This window comes from Vombatus ursinus, unplaced genomic scaffold, assembly GCF_900497805.2.
Source record: "Vombatus ursinus unplaced genomic scaffold, bare-nosed wombat genome assembly UNPS02014805.1, whole genome shotgun sequence".
NCBI classification, from domain to species: domain Eukaryota; kingdom Metazoa; phylum Chordata; class Mammalia; order Diprotodontia; family Vombatidae; genus Vombatus; species Vombatus ursinus.
Window position 1 is genome coordinate 8,001,026 of NW_020954583.1, and position 15,578 is coordinate 8,016,603.

Sequence of the window (15,578 nt, forward strand, 5' to 3'; positions counted from 1 at the left end):
AGAATTAGTTCAAAGAGGGAATAATATAATCAGTTAGGTATAGAACTTACCCAATAATGAGGGGAAAGGGAAAAGAAAAGAGAGAGGGTGAATAGAAGGAAGGGAAGAAGTAGAAAGGGGAGAGAAAAGGGAGGGCTCTAACAGAAGGGAGGGCAGACTGAAAGAGGCAGTGCTCTAAAGCAAACCTCTAGTAAGGAGTAAAAGGGAGAAAGGAGAAAGAAAAGGATGAACAGGGAGGAAAATAGGACAGAGAGAAAGACACAGATAGTAGTCATAATATCTAATGTGAATGGAATGAACTCTCTTATAAAACAGAAGCTAAGAGTAGAGAGGAGTCAAAACAATAATCCTAAAATATGATGTATACAAGAAACACATTTGAAGCAGAGGGATACACACAGAATAAAGGTAAAAGGCTGGAGCAGAATATATTATGTTTCAGCTGAAGTAAAAACAAATAAAAGCAGGGGTAGCAATCCTGATCTCAGACAAAGGAAAAGCAAAAATAGATCTAATGAAAAGAGACAAGGAATGAAACTACATCATGCTAAAAGGTACTAAAGACAGTGAAGTAATATCATTACTTAACATATATGTGCCAAGTGGTATAGCATGCAAATTCTTAGAGGAGCAGTTAAGGGAGTTACAATAAGAAACAGAAAACAAAACTCTACTAATGGGTGACCTCAACCTCCCCCTCTCTGAAATAGATAAATCTAACCACAAAATTGACAAGAAAAAAGTTAAAGAGATAAATAGAATCTTAGAAAATTTAGATATGGTAGATATCTGGAGAAAATTGAATGGGAATAGAAAGGAATATACTTTTTTTCTCTGTGGTTCATGGCACCTACACAAAAATTTACCACATGCTAGGGAATAAAAACCTCACAATCCAATGCATAAAGGCAGAAATATTAAATGCATCCTTTTCAAATCATGAAGCAATAAAAATTACATGGAATAAAAGGCCATGGAAAGATTGAATAAGAATTAATTTGAGACTAAATAAACCAATCCTAAAGAATGAGTGGGTCAAACAACAAATCACAGAAACAATCAATAACTTCATTCAAGAGAATGACAATAATGAGACAACACACTAAAACTTATGGGATGCAGTGAAAGCAGTTCTGAGGGGAAGTTTTATATCTGAAAATGCTTACAGGAAAAAATTGAGAAAGAAAAGATCAATGAATTGGGTATGCAACTAAAAATAACTAGAAAATAAAAAAAAAATAAAATCCTCAATTAAATTTTGAATTAGAAAATCTAAAAGCAAAAGGAGAGATTAATAAAATTGAAATTAAGAAAACTGTTGAATTAATAAATAAAACTTGGTGTTGGTTTTATGAAAAAGCCAATAAAATAGATAAATCTTTGTTTAAATTGATTTATAAATGAAAGAAGAAAACAGAATTACCAGCATCAAAAACAAAAAGGGTGAATTCACCACCAATTAAGAGGAAATAAAAACAGTAATTATGAGCTATTTTGTCCAGGTGTATGCCAATAAATTTGACAATCTTAGTGAAATGGTTGAATATTTTCAAAAGATAAATTGCCCAGATTAAGGGAGGAGGAAATAAAGTACTTAAATAATTCCATTTTGGGAAAAAGGAATCGAACAAGTCATCAATGAATGCCCCAAGAAAACATCTACAGGGGCAGATGGATTCATAAGTGAATTCTATCAAACATTTAAAAAACAATTAATTCTAATACTACATAAATTATTTGGGAAAATAGATGAAGAAGGAGTTCTACCAAGTTCTTTTCATGATGCAAATATGGTGCTAATACCTAAACCAGGAAGAACAAAATGAAAGAAAGAAAATTATTGACCAATTTCCCTAGTGAATATAGATGCAAAATTTTAAATAAAATATTAGAAAAGAGATTATAGCAACTAACATTGAAGATAATACACAATGACCAGATAGGATTTATACTAGGAATGCAGGGCTGGTTCAATATTAGGAAAGCTATCAGCATAATTGACCATAAAGACAACAAAACTAACATGGAGTCCTCCATTAAATGATAGGTAGCATCATCTAAAACCATCAGTAAGCATTTTATGCAATGGAAATAAGCCAGAAGTATTTCCAGTAAAATTGAGGGTGAAACAAGGATGTGCATTATCACCAGTGTTATTCAACATTTTACTAGAAATGTTAGCTTTAGCAATAAGAGAAGAAAAATAAATTGAAGGTATTAGAATAGGCAAAGAAGAAACAAAGCTATCACTCTTTGCAGATGACATGATGATATACTTAGAGAAACCTAGAGAATCAAATAAAAAGTTACTTGAAGTAATAAACTGGTTTAGCAAAGGTGCAGGATATAAAAGAAACCCACAAAAAAACCATTGAAATTTCTATATATTACTAATAAAGCCCAAAAGTAAGAGATAGTGACATTCCATTTAAAGTTACTGTAGCAATTATAAAATATTTGGGAGTCTACCTGTCAAAACAAACTGAGAAACTATATGAATACAATTACAAAACATTTTTCACACAAATAAAGTCAGATCTAAATAACTGGAAAAATATCAGTTGCTCATGGGTAGGTTGAGCTAATGTAATAAAAATGACAATTCTACCTAAATAAATGTACTGTTTCAGTGTCATACCAATCAAACTACTAAGAATTATTTTATAGAGCTAGGAAAAAAAAAACAATAACAAAATTTATGTGGAAGAACAAAAGGTCCAGAATATCAAGGGAACTAATGAAAAGAAATGCAAGGGAAGGTGGCCTACTTGTAGCAGATCTTAAATTGTATTATAAGGCAGTAATCATCAAACCTACTCAGTATTAGCTAAGAAATACAGTGGTGAATCAATGGAACAGGTTAAGTATGCAAGACACAACATTCAATGACCATAGTAATCTACTATTTCATGAATTCAAAGACTCCAGCTTCTGGGATAAGAAATCTCTATGTAACAGAAACTACTGGGAAAATTGAAAAATGGTATTGCAGAAACTAGGCATAGAATAACATCTTACACCTTTACCAAGATAAAGTCATAATGGATACATAATTTAGACGTAAAGACTAATACTAGAAGCAAACTGAGAGCCCAAGGAATAATTTACCTATAAGATCTATGGAGAAAGGAAGGATTTATAACCAAACAAGAGATAGAGAACATTATGAAATGCAAAATGAATGCCATTGATTACTTTAAATTAAAAAAGTTTTTGCACAAAACCAATGCAACCAAGATTAGAAGGGAAACAGAATGGTGGGAAACAATTTTACAGTCAGTGTCTCTGATAAAGGCTTCATTTCTAATATATATAGACAACTGAATTGAATTTATAAGAATACAAGACATTCCTCAATTGATCAATGGTGAAAGGACATGAATAAGCAATTTTCAGAGGAAGAAATTGAAGCTATCTATAGTCATATAAAACATACTCTAAATCACTATTAATTAGAGAAATGCAAATCAAAACAACTCAGAGGTACCACATTACACCTATCAGATTGGTTAACATGACAAAACAGGAAAATGATAAACATTGGAGAAGATGTGGGAAAATTGGAACATCAATGCATTGTTGGTGGAGTTGTGAACTGATACAGCCAGTACACATTGAAAACTAAAAATAAATAAATTGTTTTTTTTAATAAAAATATTTGGTAGAATACTCTTGTGAATCCATCTTTTGCTGGGAATTCTTTCTTCAGGATTTCATTGACAGCTTATTTGAGTTCTTTTTCTAAGTTTGGGTTATTTAAGCATGTTATCTCTTCTTTTGTTAGTCTTGGAAATTTATATTTTTTTGTAGATATTCATTCATTTCATCCATTGTTGAATTTATCAGCATATAGTTGTGCAAAGTAGCTCCTAACAATTGTCTTCTACAAAAAAAAATTTTATAGAGTTAGAAAAAATAATACAAGATGCATTTGGAAGAACAAAAGGAACTAATGAAAAGAAATGGAGGGGAAGGTGGCCTAGCCTTCCAGATCTTAAATTGTATTATTAAACAGCAATCCTCAAAGCTGCTTGGTACTGGCTAAGAAATAGAGTGATGGATTAGTGGAATAGGTAAAGTAGTCAATGACTATAGTAAGATATTATTTGATAGTAATATATTATCCCAAAGACCCCAGGTTCTGGGATAGACAAAAGCAGTAATCTGCTTTGACAAAAACTGCTGGGAAAACTGGAAAAAAGTGTGGCATAAACTAGGCATTGATCAAAATTTCACACCATATACCAAAATAAAATCAAAATGGGTTCATGATTTAGATATAAAGGCTGATACTATGAGCAAACTGGGAGAGCAAAGAATAGTTTACCTATCAGATCTATGGAGAACAGAAGAATTCATGACCAAACAGGAGATAGACAACATTATGAAAAGCAAAATGAATAACTTTGATTACATTAAATAGAAAATTTTTTGCACAAAAGCCAATGCAACTAAGATTAGAAGGAAGGTACAAAATTGGGAAAGCATTTTTACAACCAGTGTCTCTGATAAGGGCCTCATTTCTAAAATATATAGAGAATTAAATCAAATTCATAAGAATACAAGTCATTTCCCAATTGATAAATAGTCAAAGGATATGCAGAGGCAGTTCTCAGATGAGAAGTCATCTAAGTCATATGAAAAAATTCTCTAAATCATTATTGATTAGAGAAATGCGAATCAAAACAACTCTGAGGTAGCACATCACTCCTATCAGATTGGCCAAGATGACAGAACAAGAAAATGGTAAATGTTAGAAAAGAAGTGGGAATATTGAAAGACTAATGCATTGTTGGTGGAGTTGTGAAATGATCCAACCATTTTGGAGAGCAATTTGGAACTATGGCCAAAGGGCTATGAAAATGTGCATACCCTTTGACCCAGCAATAGCACTTCTAGGACTATATCCCAGAGAGATCAGTCAAATGGGAAAAAGACTCACGTGAGCAAAAATATTTATAGCAGCTCTTTTTGTGGTGACCAAGAGTTGGAAATTAAGGGGATATGTATTGGTTGCAGAATGGCTGAACAAGGTGTGGTATATGAATGTAATGGAATACTCTTGTTCTATTAGAAATGATGAGCCAACATATTTCAGAAAAAAAAATGGAAAGACTTGCATGAACTGATGCTGAGTGAAGTGAACAGAACCAGGAGAACATTGTACACAGTAACAGTCACATTGTGTGACTAACGACTTTGAGCATTCAATGACTTAACTCTCCTCAGCAATACAAGGATTTAAGGCACTTCCAAAAGACTCATGATGGAAAATGCTACTCATCTTCAAGGCTCAACTCAAAATCTCTTCTTTGAGTTTGCTCTTTTACTTCGATTCAGATTCACTAACTTCACAAAACAATTTGTATTTTTCTTATGCTTCTATATTTTGTTTACAGTAGTTATTGTGTGTATATATATATAATGTAGCATTACATATTTATGTATATGTCTCTACTTGATTGGGTAAGCACAATGTGATCAGGTTTGCTATGTCTTAATTCCTTCACTGCCTACCCCAGGGCTGGGTAAATAGTAAACACTTCCTAATAAGATATTCAGTAAATGTACTTAAGTCTATCCTACTTTTAAATAATGAGAGCTCAAAACAACAATATTCCTTTACTTTCCCCAGAAAATACTTGTATATATGGGTGCATTGTCTGTCTCATAAAAAAATTAAACTTTCTTTACCTAGTTGCATGTTCTTGACAATTCTTCTTAGATGTTCACTTGGTTTTTCTTCCATAGTTCATATTCTTTTAAAATATGATTTTAGTTCTAACCATTAAAAATTGGAATTATATTTATAAAAAAAAGATTTATGAAGAATCTTTTTCTAGATCAAGGCAAGAAACAAGACTATCAATATGAGACATTGTAGTGTTTTGTTCAAATAAGTTTTTCATATTGACTCTTCAATAAGGAGATTAATAGAACATTATAATTTTGATACCATTGTGACATGAATTGTGGTCCTTGTTAGCACTGCATACTGTAGTAGCAGTAACAGGAGTTACTATCTAATTGGCATTGTTTTCTAACAAGTCGTTATATACTCAAGACAATCCGTGTCATTTCAGTGTTAGTATAATTAAATCATCTCATCTACAATGTAGGATGAATGTACTGCAGATACAAATATATGAGTTTTGAAATCCTAGAAAAAAGGTAGCTTTGAGATATCTTGAATGGGGGGAGGTGTCCTTTTCTATATAGAAGTTCTATATAGAAGTTCTATAATTGTATAAATTTGTATTTTATTCTTTTAGTTGTTATAGATTTAGACACTTAAAAAATACTAAGGGGGTCAGGTAGGTGGTGCAGTGGATAGAGAACCTGTCCTGAAGTCAGGAGGACCTGAATTCAAATCCAGCCTCAGACCAAACACTTGACACACTTACTAGCTGTGTGACCCTGGGCAAGTCACTTAACCCCAATTGTCTAAAACAAAAACAAAAACAAAAAATACTAAGGGTCTGCATTCATGAGTAAAAATGTAGTCTTAGTTTTTTGGCATCATGAAGGTTGTGATTTAATTTAACCTTATCATTTTTCTTTTTTATATTTGTTAAAAATGATCATAGTATAGTACTCAAGTGGATGTAATATTTAATTCTGTATAGTAAAAGCTTGAGTAAGATAAATATTTTTTGCTGAATAAAGATGGATTTCCCCTTTTCTTAGCCCTAAATGTCAATAGTCTAATGCAGAATAAGAAAATTGAACATTTTACTAATAGCTGCTATGCTAAGATAATAAAGAAATGCTTATAGTTATTAGATAGAAAGGTAACAGAAATAACTGCTTTGATTTATTGCATTGACTAGTAAAATGTAATTAAGTAAAAATAAATGAACTTTTCTACTGAATATAAGAGAAGGTAGAAGTAAATTTCTGTAAGTAAATTCACCCTAATATCATATCCTAGGCATACTACATGGAGGGAAATGCAGTTTGAGGAAAAAAAAATATAGAGAGATATACATATATATCTATATATATATACACACACACATACATATACATATACACACACACATGTATATGTATATGTGTGTACATACACATATGTATGTTGCAATTGTTTTTCAGTCATTCAGTGATGTTCAGCTTTTCATGACTCCATGGACCATAGCATGTCAGGACCTTCTGTAACCCACTCTCTCAAAGTCTGTCAGAGTTCATGTTCATAGTTTCCATGATTCTATTTATTCATCTCATCCTCTATCATTCTCATTTCTTTTTTGAAATTAAAATTTTTGATTTATCAACAATCATTTCCATAAGCTTTTGAGTTTTAAAATTTTCTCCCCCTATCTCCCCAACTCCCTCCTCAAGATGGCACACAATCTGATATAGGCTATACATACACATTCATATTAAACATATTTTCACATTATTCATGTTGTAAGGCAGAATTTGAAGCAATAGAAAGAATCTCAAAAAAGAGGAAATAAAATAAAACAGAAGTTAAAAAAAAACAAAATAAAATGCTTCAATTTACATTCAAATGCTATAATTCTTTGTTTGAAAGTGGATATCATTTTCCATCATGAGACTTTTGGAGATGTCTTAGATCCTTGCATTGCTGAGAAGAGCTAAGCATACCAAAGTTACTCATAAAAAATGTTGCTGTTACTGTGTAAAATTTTCTTCTGTTTCTGAATTCTGACTGCTCATCATTTCTTATAATATAATAGTATTCCATTATATTCATATATCAAAACTTGTTCAACCATTCCACCATTGATGGGCATCCTCTCAATTTCCAATTCTTTGCCACCACAAAAAAGAGCTGCTATAAATATTTATGTGCATGTGGGTCCTTTTCACATTTGTATGATCTCTTTGGGATACAACCCTAAAAGTGTTATTGCAGGATCAAAGGATGTGCACATTTTTATAGCCCTTTGTGTCTAGTTCCAAATTGTTCTCCAAAATGATTAGATCATTTCACAACTCCACTAACAATCTATTAATGTTCCAATTTTCCCACATCTTCTCCAATAATTATCATTTTCCTATTTTGTCATGTTGGCCAATTAGATAGGTGTGATGTGGTACCTCAGAGATGTTTTGATTTGCATTTCTCTAATCAATAGTGATTTACATTATTTTCTCATATGACTATGGATGGCTCTATTTTCATCTAAGAACTGCCTGTTCATATCCTTTGACCATTTCTCAATTGGGGAATAACTTTTATTCTTATAAAGTTAACTTAATTTTCTATGTATTTTAGAAATGAGGTCCTTATCAGAGACACTGGTTGTAAAACATTCTTTCGCAGTTTTCAGCTTCCCTCCTAATCTTGGTTGGATTGACTTTGTGCAAAACCTTTTCAATTTAATGTAATCAAAATTATCTATTTTGCATTTTATAATGTTCTCTATGTCCTCTTTGGTCATGAATTCTTCTGTTGTCCATAAATCTGACAGGTAAACTATTACTTGCTCTCTCAGTTTGCTGGTAGTATCAGCCTTTATATATAAATCATGAACTCATTTTGATTTTATTTTGGTATATGGTGTAAGATTTTGGATTATGCCCAGTTTCTGCCATATTTTTTTTTCAGTTTTCGCAGCAGTTTTTGTCAAAGAGGAATTTCTAATTCCAAAACCTGGGGTCTTTGGTTTATCAAATAGAAGTAGTCATTGACTACTGTGTCTTGTGTACCTAATCTATTCCACTGATCCACCACTCTATTTCTTAGCCAGTACCAAGTAGTTTTGATTATTGCTTTTTTATAGTGCAATTCAAGATCTGGAATGTCTAGGCCACCTTCTTCTTCATTACTTTTCATTAGTTCCCTTGATATTCTGGAGCTTTTCTTGTTTCAAATTAAACTTCTTATTTTTTTCTAGCTCTATAAAATGATTTTTGATTGTTTGATTGGTATGGCGCTGAATAAATAAATTAGCTTTGATAGAATTGTGATTTTTATTATGTTAGCTTGGCCTACCCATGAGCAACTGATGTTTTTCCAATTATTTAGATCTGACTTTATTTGTGTGGAAAGCATTTTGTAATTGTGTTCATATAGTTCCTGGGTTTGTTTCAGGAGGTAGACTCCTAAATATTTTATATTTTGTCTATAGGAAATTCAAATGAATTTATCTTTCTATCTCTTGCTATTGGGCTTTGTTGGTAATATGTAGATATGCCAATGATTTATGTGGGTTTGTTTTATATCCTACAAATTTGCTAAAGTTATGTATTATTTCAAGTAGTTTTTTACTAAATTTTCTAAGATTCTCTAAGTTTATCATCACATCATCTGCAAAGACTGATAGCTTTGTTTCTTCTTTGTCTATTCTAATACCTTCAATTTCTTTTCCTTCTCTTATTGCAAAAGCTAAAGTTTCCAGTACCATATTGAACAACAGCAGTGATAATGGACATCCTTGTTTCATCCCCAATCTTATTGGAAATGTTTCGAGTTTATCCCCATTACATATAATGCTTGCTGAAGGTTTCAGGTAGATGCTACTTATCATTTTAAGGAAGTCTCCATTTATTCCTATGTTCTACAGTTATTTTAATAGCAATGGGTGTTGCATTTTGTCAAGAGCTTTTTCTGCATCTACTGAGATGATTCTGTGGTTTCTGTTAGTTTTGTTGTTGATGTGGTCAATTAAGCTGATAGTTTTCCTAATACTGAAACAGCCCTGCTTTCCTGGTATAAACCATAGCAGGTCATAGTGTATGTTCCTTGTGATAAGTTCCTATAATGTCTTTGCTAATATTTTATTTAAAATTTTTACATCTATATTTATTAGAGAAATTGGTCTATAATTTCCTTTCTCTGTTTTGACTTTTCCTGGTTGAGGTATTAGCACCATATTTGAATCATAAAAAGAATTTGGTAAGACTTTTTCTTCACTTATTTTCCCAAATAGTCCATATAGTATTGGAATTAATTTTTCTTTAAATGTTTGATAGAATTCACTTGTAAATCCATGTGGCCCTGGAAATTTTTCCTAGGGAGTTCATCAATGTCTTGTTCAAATTCTTTTTTTTTTTGATGGGGTTATTTAAACACTTTACTACCTCTTTTATTAATCTGGGCAATTTATATTTTTGTAAATATTTATCCATTTCACTAAGATTGTCAAATTTATTGGCATACAGTTGGGCAAAATAGTTCCTAATTATTGTTTTGATTTCCTCTTTCCTGGTTGTGGACTGACCCTTTTCATTTTTGATATTGGTAATTAGGTTTTCTTCTTTTTTTTTAATTCAATTAACCAAAGGTTTATCTATTTTATTGTTTTTTTTAAAACCAGTTCTTAGTTTTATTTATTAGTTCAATAGTTTACTTAATTTCAAATTTATTAATTTTTCCTTCGGTTTTCAATATTTCAAATTTGGTTCTTAATTGAGGATTTTTAATTTGTTCTTTTTGTAGTTTTTTTTTTGGTTGCATGTCCAATTCATTGATCTCCTCTGTTTATATTTTATTCATATAATCATTTAGAAATCTAAAACTTCCCCTAAGAACTGTTTTTGCTGCATCCCATAAGTTTGGTATGTTGTCTCATTATTGATGTTTTCTTGAATGAAGTTACCGATTGTTTCTATGATTTGTTGTTTGACCCAATCATTTTTAGAATTAGATTATTTAATTTCCAATTATTTTTAATCTATCTTTCCATGGTCCTTTCTTTATTATATGTTATTTTTATTGCAACATGATCTGAAAAGAATGCATTTAATATTTCTGCCTTTCTGCTTTGGATTGTAAGGTTTTTGTGCCCTAGTACATGGTCAATTTTTGTGTACATGGCATGGACTGCCAAGAAAAAGAATATATTCACTTCTATTCCCATTCAATTTTATCCAGAGGTCTATCATACCTAACTTTTCTATTATTCTATTCACCTCCTTAACTTCATTCTTCTTTATTTTGAGGTTAGAATTATCTAATTCAGAGAGGGGGAGGTTGAGGTCCCCAACTAGTATAGTTTTGCTGTCTATTTCTTCCTGTAACTCCCTGAACTTCTCTCAGAATTTGGATGTTACATCATTTGGTGCATATATGTTTAGTATTGATATTACTTCATTGTCTATGCAGCCTTTTAGCAGGAGGTAGTTTCCTTCCTTATCTCTTTTGATAAGAACATTTTTGCTTTTGCTTCACCTGAGATCAAGATTGCTACCTCTGCTTTTTTTTTAATTCTACTGAAGCATAATATATTGTCCTCCAGCCTTTTACCTTTACCCTGTGTGTTTCACTCTTTTTCAAGTGTGTTTCCTGTAAACAACATATGGTAGGATTGTGGTTTTTAATCTGTTCGGCTATTCTGCTTCCTTTTTATGACAGAGTTCATCCCATTCACACTCACAGTTAGGATTACTGTCTGTGTTTTTCTCTCCATCCTTCTCCCCCCATTTATGCTTTTCTTTATCCTTTCTCCTCACTAGTGTTTTGCTTTTGACCACCTCCTCCCTCAGTCCCACCTCCCTTCTATTAGCCCCTTCTCTTTTCTTCCCCTTTACCCTTACTACTTCTTCCATCTCTTCTATGCCTCTCCCATTTTTCCCCATTTTCTCTCCTACTACCTATAGGGCAAGATAGATTTCTATACCTAATTGATTATGTTATTCCCTTCTTGTGCCAAACCTGATGAGAGTAAGGTTCAAACAATGCTCATCTCCTTCCCTTCTTTCATTATGCTATAGATTTTTCTGCCTTTTCCTGTAATGTAATTTACCCTTGTCTGCCTCCTCCTTTCCTTTTCTCTCAGTACATTTTCTTATATCAGATTAATCCATTTATTTGGATCCATTGAATCCACTTCATTAGGTTTTTTCTTATCATTACATCAAAGAAAACTTATATCCACTCCCTTTATGTATAACCCTTGAACATGGTGTAGTAACAATACAGTTCTCAAGAGTTACAAGTGTCATCTCCCTTTATAGGGATGTAAACAATTTGCCCTTATTAACAACATGGTGTATCTTTCCATCCCATTTATCTTTTTATGTCTCTCTTGAGTCTTGTATTTGAAGATTAAATTTTCTGTTGAGCTCTAGTCTTTTTATCAGGAAGGTTTAGTAGTCCCCTATTTCATTGAATATTCATCTTCTCCCCTGAAAGATCATGCTCATTTTTGTTGTGTAGTTGATCCTTGGTTGTAATTCAAGCTCCTTTGCCTTATGGAATATTATATCCCATGCCCTATGGTCTTTTAATGTAGAAGATGCAGGGTCCTGTATAATCCTGACTGGGGTTCCATGATATTTAAAATGTTTCTTTCTTTCTGCTTACAATATTTTCTCCTTGACTTGGTAATTTTGGAATTTGGCTACTATATTCCTTGGTGTTTTCAGTTGGGGATCTCTTTCTCTGAGTGATCAGTGGATTCTTTTTATGACTATTTTACCTTCTGGTTCTAGGACCTCGGGGCAGTTTTCCTTTATGATTGCCTGAAAGATCCTATCTAGGCTCTTTTTTTTAATTGTAATTTTCAGGTATACCAATAATTTTTAAATTGTCTCTCCCGGATCTATTTTCCAGGTCAATTGTTTTACCCATGAGGTATTTTATGTTTTCATTTATTTTTTTCATTCTTTTGTGGCTATTGGACTGATTCTTACTCTCTCATTGAGTCATTAGCTTCCACTTACCCAATTCTAATTTTTAACAAATTGTTTTCTTTTATTAGAATTTTGTACCTCCTTCCCCTTTTGGCCAGTTGTTTTTTTAGGGATTTGTTTTCTCCAGTGTACTTTGTTGTTGTTGTTTTTCCCAAGTTGGGCAATTATATTTTTGTAAGGACTTGCTTTCTACAGTTAATTTTTGTCATTCTTTTTCCAAGCTATTGACTCTCTCGTATACCTCTCATTTCTTTTCCCATTTTTTATTCTCCTCTCTCATTTGACTTTCAAAATTCTTCTTGAGCTCTTCTAAGAAGGCTTTTTGAGCTTCAGACCAGTTCAAATTCCCTTTTGAGGTTCCAGATGTGGGTTTGTTGAGTAAGTTTCAATTAATGCTCATCTCCCTCCTTTCTTTCCCTCTCCTCTAATAGGTTTTTGTACCTTTTCCTGTAACATAATTTACCCTTGTCTGCCTCCTCCTTTCCTTTTCTACCAGTACAATCCCATAATTAGATAATATTAATCCACTTACTTAGATCCATTTAATCCATTTAATTAGATTTTTTTTATCATTACCTGAAAATCAATTTATACACACCCCCTCTAAACTTGCCACTTTAAAATGGTGTAATAACAGTACAGTTTTCAAGAGTTACAAGTGTCATCTTCCCTTGTAGGGATGTAAACAGTTTGCCCTAATTAATAACATGTTGTTTTTGTTTTGTTTTGTTTTGGTGGCCTGTTTACCTTTTTATGTCTCTCTTGAGTCTTTTATTTGAAGATCAAAATTTTTATTGAGCTCTGGTCTTTTTATCAGGAAAGTTTGAAAGCCCCCTATTTCATTGAATATCCATCTCCTCCCCTGAAAAATTTTACTGGGTAGTTGATGCTTGGTTGTAATCCAAGGCCTTTTGCCTTAAGTAATATCATATTCCACACCCTACAGTCTTTTAATATAGAAGCTGTAAGGTCCTGTGTAATCCTGACTATGGTTCCATGATATGTAAATTGTTTCTTTCTGCCAGTTTGCAGTATTTTCTCTTTGACCTGGTAATTTTAGAATTGGCTACTATATTCCTTGGCATTTTCAATTTTGGGATCTCTTTTAGGAGGTGATCAGTGGATTCTTTCTATGGCTATATTAACCTCTGGTTCTAGGACCTCAGGGAAGTTGTCCTTGATGATTTCCTGAAAGATGCTGTCCAGGTTCTTTTTTTGATCATCATTCTCAGTTAGATCAATAATTCTTTTTTTTCCCCCAAAATGTTTTGTTAATTCATTTTGAATTATCAACAATCATTTCTATAAGCTTTTGAGTTTTAAATTTTTCTCCCCATCCCTCCCTACTTTCCTCCTTAAGATTGCATGCAATCTAATATAGGCTATACATATACATTCCTATTAAACATATTTTCACATTAGTGATGTTGTAAGTAAGAATTAGAACTAATAGGAGGAACTACCAGAAAGAGGAAATAAAACACCCAAAGAAAAAAATAGCAAATAGTTTGCCTTGATCTGCATTCAAACTCCATGGTTCTTTCTAGGGATATGCATAGTATTTTCCATCCCAATGCTTTTGGAGATGTCTTAGATCCTTGTATTGCTGAGAGGGGTTAAGTCTATCAAAGTCAGTCATTGCTCAATGTGGCTGTTAATGTGTACAACATTCTCCTGGTTCTACTCACTTCACTCAGCATTAAACCATACAAATCTTTCCAGGTTTATCTGAAGTCTGCCTGTTCATCATTTCTTATAGCACAATAGTATTCCATTATATTCATATATCACATTCACAATTATGATTGCTATCTGTGTCTTTCTCTCTATCTTTCCCCCCACCCCATTTATGTTTTCCTTTCTCCTTTCTCCTTTTCCCTCCTCACTAATGTTTTGCTTTTGACCACTACCTCCCTCAGTCCCACCTCCCTTCTATTACCACCCTCCTTTTTCTTTCCCCTTTTCCCTCCTATTGCCTATAGGGTACTTAACTGATTATGTTATTCCCTTCTTGAGCCAAATCTCATGAGAGTAAGGTTCAAACAATGCTCATCTCCCTCCCTTCTTTCCTTCTGCTGTGATAGGTTTCTGTGCTTTTTCCTGTGATGTAATTTACCTTTGTCTCACTCCTCCTTTCCTTTTCTCTCAGTACATTTTCTTAGTTAGATCAGATTAATTCAATTACTTGGATCCATTTAACCTACTTGAGTAGATTTTTTCATCATTATATCAAAGTCAATTTATACCCACCCCCTTTATGTATATCCCTTTAACATGGTGTAATAACAATAAAGTTCTCAAGAGTTACAAGTGTCATCTTCCCTTGTAGGGATGTAAACAGTTTGCCCTTATTAATAACATGCTGTTTCTTTCTTTCCCATTTGTCTTTTTATTTGACCAACAATTATTAAATTGTCTCTCTTGTATCTATTTTCCAGGTCAGTTGTTTCCCCAGTGAGGTAATTTAGGTTTTCTTCTTTTTTTTCATTCTTTTGTTTCTGTTTTACTGATTCTCACTCTCTCATAGAGCCATTAGCTTCTAGTTACTCGAATCTAATTTTTATAAATAGCTTTCTTCTATTAGATTTTATACCTCTTTTTTGGCTCATTGATTTTTTTAAGGAGTTCTCTACAGTGAATTTTTATGTCTCCTTTTCTATTTGGACAACTCTGCTTTTTAAGGACTTTTTTCTACAATTTATTTTTTAATTTTAACTTTTAAAATTAATTTATTTATTTTTAGTTTTGAACATTCACTTCTACAAGATTTTGAGTTCCAAATTATCTTCTCATCTTGTCCCTTCCCCCTCCCCAGGATATCATGCAATCTGAATAACCTTTCCCTTACTCTGCCCTCCCTTCCATTTCTCTCTCCCTTTACTTATCCCCTTTTTCCTTTAATATTCTTGTAGGGCAGGATAGATTTCTGTACCCCATTTCCTGTATATCTTATTTCCCAGTTTCATGTGAAA